This window comes from Tupaia chinensis, unplaced genomic scaffold (genome assembly GCF_000334495.1).
Source record: "Tupaia chinensis unplaced genomic scaffold, TupChi_1.0 Scaffold138910_1, whole genome shotgun sequence".
Taxonomy (NCBI): Eukaryota; Metazoa; Chordata; class Mammalia; order Scandentia; family Tupaiidae; genus Tupaia; species Tupaia belangeri.
Window position 1 is genome coordinate 611,607 of NW_006198801.1, and position 5,252 is coordinate 616,858.

At 39.0% G+C, this 5,252-nt stretch overlaps 1 protein-coding gene across 1 annotated transcript in view; it reads right to left on the bottom strand.

The window, feature by feature from the left end:
* The window catches only part of LOC102470672 (zinc finger protein 208), a 223,993-nt gene that overhangs the window by 217,131 nt on the left and 1,610 nt on the right, over positions 1-5,252 (bottom strand). The window contains 2 exon segments of the mRNA XM_014592935.2: positions 535-645; positions 1,451-1,522. The gene's annotated coding sequence lies outside the window, so the exon portion shown is untranslated.

Below are 5,252 nucleotides of genomic sequence, written 5' to 3' on the forward strand. Positions count from 1 at the left end.
ACAGAGACAGAAAACAAGAAATCACCCCCCAGGGGGGATGGTCACACCACAATCCCTTCTCCTCCATTCTCCTCTCGGGATCTTGGGCACGCACACACACGTGCCCAGAGTGAGTTTTAAGCCACTGGGTCCAGGACGCGAACCGCAGTCGATTACATGGGAGTCCAGTGACATAGCCATTATGCTAACTGCTGGTTCCCAATATAGTATATTAATTATTGTAGATAGTCATCTAAAAAATTTATTTTTGCTATGGGGTGCTTGCTGGAGAGACAGAGAAAAATGGAAAGAGAAAATAAAAATCGCTCCCTAGGGGGGATGTCCATTCTTCTCTTGGGATTTTAGGCATACACTCACACATACTCAGTGTGAGTCTCAAGCCACTGGGTCCAAGACTCGAACCACAGTTGGCCATGTGGGAATTCAGTGACTTAACCACTATGGCATCTACCGGCCCTTGATAGTCATCTAAAATTTATGTACATTAGTTTAAACTTTTTTTCTTCTTTATTGCCAGAAGATGCTTGTACTCACAAGTGAGATGTCCCAGTGGAGCCTAGTCATGCTACAATCCTTTTGCTTCCATTTCTCCATCCCGTCAGGATTTTAGACATGCATGCACATGCACCTGGCATGTTTTTCAAGCTGCCAGGGTGGAATACAAACCATGGTTAGTTATATGGAATTTGATTCCCAATGAACATTGCTTAACTATGGCACATGGGACCAGCCCAGGTTAGACATTTCTAAGTTCCCTTTTCAACTCTTGGTCTCTGTTAACGTACTGTTTACTATTTGTTTTATGGCCATCAAAAATCTGTCACTGAACACTTGTCTGGTTACAAAGTTTGAAAACATAATAACTTTTTAATTTATTTTTTTTCTGGTGATATTCTAGAAGACTTCACATGAACTTGGTAACAAAGGTAGCCACTGGGGAAGGGAACTGCTCTTTTTTTTGGGGGGGGAGAGGATTTTATGATAGGGCACATGCCTCGCCAGAAAGACAGAGAGAGACAGAGAGATAGAAAGAGAGAAATCACCCCCGAGGGGGATAGCCATGCCACAATTCCTTCTCCTCCATTCTCCTCTTGGGATCTTGGTCATGCACGCACACGCGCCTGGCGTGAGTTTAAGCCACCAGGTCCAGGACTCAAACTACAGTCAGCTACATGGGAGTTCAGCGACATAGCCATTATGCTAACTGCTGGTCCTGAAACTGCTCTTAACATATCATTGGGTGCATAAGAGATCATGAGTAATCCTGTCATAAACGCATAAACAATGGTTAGATCAGAGTGGGTAACATAGGAAGGAGACTGGGTCATTTAGAAGCATTGTTCACTGGTACAGCAGGATCTGGGAGACAGATAATTGAATGGAGTTGTTCAGAATGACTAGTGGAAGTATTTAGATCATGTTTTTCAGTGAGAAGGAAACACCAACATACCAATGTCATGGTTTTCTATCTGCAGAAACTGGTAAGTCTTTCTTGAGATTCCTTTATGGAAGAAGAACAAAGCTATGAAAGAAAAAAACATCGTAAGAACAGGCATACTTGGGCACATATGCACATGTACCTGATGTGAGTTTTCAGCCTCCAGGTCTGTGACTACTCTGCAGTCAACTATGTGGGAGTCCAGCAATGTAACCATTACACCATCTTCTTGTCCCAAAATTAGAAGTTTAAATAAATCTAGACTTTTCCTCAATCTCCAAAAAACCTAGATACTTTAGTTGACAATTTTCTGGCCAGTCTTACATTGGAGAAGCTGCTCTGCACCTAAGATTAGGCTGCCCAGTCCTGTTCTGAACAGATTTTCTTCACTCCATGTGTTCTTTCCAGGGCTGAAAAGGACCCAGACCATCCAAACATACCTTACACTATGGCCTTGGGATCAGGTGAGGTTAAATACAGGATAAAAAGACACAGAACTGATCAGGCAGTGTTCAGCATTCTGATTATAGAAGAATGAATTAAAAAAAAAAAAAGGGAACCAGCAGTTAGCGTAATGGCTATGTCACTGGACTCCCAAGTAGTCGACCGCGGTTCGCGTCCCGGACCCGGTGGCTTAGAACTCACGCTGGGCGCGTGTGCGTGCGTGCCCAAGATCCCGAGAGGAGAATGGAGGAGAAGGGATTGCGGTGTGACCATCCCCCATGGGGGGTGATTTCTCGCTTTCTGTCTCTATGTCTCTCTCTGTCTGTCTGTAGAGCGCACGCGCCCTATAGTGAAAACCTCTCAAAAAAAAAAAGAAGAAGAATGAATTAAATACATTGTAAAATATCCACATAATAAATATTAAGTAGGGAAAAATATTAAGACATGGAAAATATTCCAGAAATAATACTGTAAATAGAAAAATCAGATTGTGGGGTCAGCAGGTGACACGGTGGTTGAGAGTGCTGGACTCCTACATGGCCAACCATGGGTCAAGTCCTAGACCTGGCAGCTTGCTTTCTTACTTTCTCTCTCTCTCTTTTCCTCTCTGGTCAAATTAAAATAAGTAAATAAAGTTAAATAAAATAATTCTATAAAAGAAATCAGATTGTAAAACCATGCATACAATATAATAGTATTGGTAAAATATATGAATATCTCAATCGGGAAAGACTAATAGACTATCAGAAGTAGAAAAATATCTGGAAAATGAGACAGTCATATACTAACAGTGCTTAGCTTTTTGTTTTGAACTTGAGAATTTTTATTTGTTGATTCAATGGCCATAGCTTAATTTAAATATATATTCTTATGAGCATTTGTTATGTGTCAAGTAGAGTATATTTTCCAAAAAATGGAAAGTTCATTTTCTTAAACTGTCCTTACTTGGACTTGGAAAAATAACACTAAATTTGGATTGCTTTATTAAATAGTCTTAGTTTCTTTTAGTTCCCAGTAACATCAACTCTTCTAAGATTTCTATAAATGCTCTTACATGTTGGAGTACTGCCTAAAAAAAAAATATAGGTGAAGTCCCTGAGTACAGTCCAATTATGATTGATGCTGTCTCACTGCCACATCCTTTGACAAGTTACTTTTTTAAAAGAAATAATTCTCACCCAGCTAGTCATATTCTCCAGATACCTGCTCAATTATTGGGTCAATTATTTTTCTTAATGTTATTTATTATTATTCAATTTTTACCAAAGAGTGATAGACAGAGAGAAAAGGAGAGTAAGAAAACAAGCCACCAGGTCCAGGACTCGAACTGTGGTTGGCTATGTGGGAGTCCAGCACCTTAATCACCATGCTGCCTTCCTGCCCTGGGTTGATTATTTTCTATTTTACATACAAAAATATGTCATGACTTTTCTTACAATCCAATTATTTTATCCTTTTAGTCTCACTGAGCATCTAACATCACTAGAATAATAAATGTAATATAGGAGTTACCATGAAACTCAATAATTACAGCCTAAATATATACCTAAGAGAAATATAAAATATGTTCACACAAAAACTTGTGAACAAATGTTCATGTCATTATTTTTAATAACTAAAAAGTAGAAACAACCCCAATGAATAGCAAAATGATAGGTAGAATGTGATATATGTATACAAGGGAATATTATACTGCCATAAAAATGGAGGAAAATGGTATATGCTACAACATGAACCTTGAAGCTGTTATGCTAATTGAAGTAAGTTAGTCCCAAAAGGACAAATACAATATGATTACTCTTATATAACATAGTCAAATTCATATAGACAGAAAGTAGAGAGTTGGTTGCCATGGGTAGGGGAAAAGGGGAATGAAGAGTTAGTGTGTAATAGGCATAGAGTTTGAATTAGAGATGAAACACTTCCGAAGATGGACAGTGGTGATGATTGCAAAACAATGTAAATGTGCTTAATGCAAAAGAACTATACACTTAAAAATGGTTAAAATGGTACATTTTATGTATATTTTCCAAGGGGAAAAAAAGGATGAACTACTGATATACCTACAACATGGATGAATCTTGAAAACATTACACTAAGATAGAAATCGAAGATAAAATGATATATACTATATGATTTAATTTATAAGAATAAGCAAATCCACAGAGATAAAAAGTAGATTACTGGTCATCAGAGTATGCAAGAGAAGGAAATAAGGACTGATGATAGCTGATAAGTATGAGATTTCTTTCGGGGGTGATAAAAATATTCTAGAATTAGATATGGTACTGATTGTAAACTCTTAGTAAAAACACTGAATTGTATATTTTACAAAGATAAATTTTAGGATAGTGAAATATATCTCAGCTTAAAATGGTATACATTTACAACTTAAATTCCTTACCATCACAGTGTTTTCATATTAGGTCAGGGTAATTTGGGGACCAGCAGATGGTGTAATGGTTATGTCACTGGACACCCATGTAGTCAACCATGGTTAGAGTCCTGGACCCAGCAGCTTAAAATTCATATCAGGCATGTGTACATGCATGCCCAAAATCCCAAGAGGAGAATGGAGAAGGGATTGTGGTGTGTTCAGTTCCCTTGGTGGTGGGAGGAATGCTTTCTCATTTTCTGTCTGTCTCTCTCTCTCTGTCTCTCCAGCGAGCACATGCACCCTATAGCAAAAATCTCTCTCTCTAAAAAAAAATTGATCATAATGTACCTTTAATGCATTTATTCCTATTTAGAGATTATTGTACTTAAAGCAACATAAAAATAGCAACTACGTCATTTTAGTCTTTTTATCATCCCAAATACTAAGATAGCATGGGCTGAGAGGCCAATAGGTGGGGAGATGGTTAGGGCATTTGGCTCCCACATGGATAACCATGATTCAAGTCCTGGACCCGGTAGCTTGAAACTCATGCGGGGCATGCATGCCCAAAATCCCTGGGGGGTAACGGAGAAGGGAATGCAGCGTGGCCATCCCCTCTGGGGGGTAATTTCTCACTTTCTGCCGGGAGTTCATACCCCATAGCAAAAATCTCTTAAAAGAAACAACAACAAAAAAGATTGCATGGGCTAGAAATAAGTAAAATCTAAGTGTGTAACTCCAAATTCTACTTCTAGGAATTTTTAAGGTAATATCTACAGAAACACAAAAGAATGAAGGTTGAATCCAAAAATATATGAAAAGCAGATGGGACCAGCAGTTAGCGTAATGGCTATGTTGCTGGACTCCCATGTAGTCAACCGCGGTTCGCATCCTGGACCTGGTGGTTTAAAACTCACGCCGGGCACATGTGCGTGCATGCCCAAGATCTGGAAAGGAGAACGGAGGAGAAGGGATTGCAGCGTGGCCATCCTT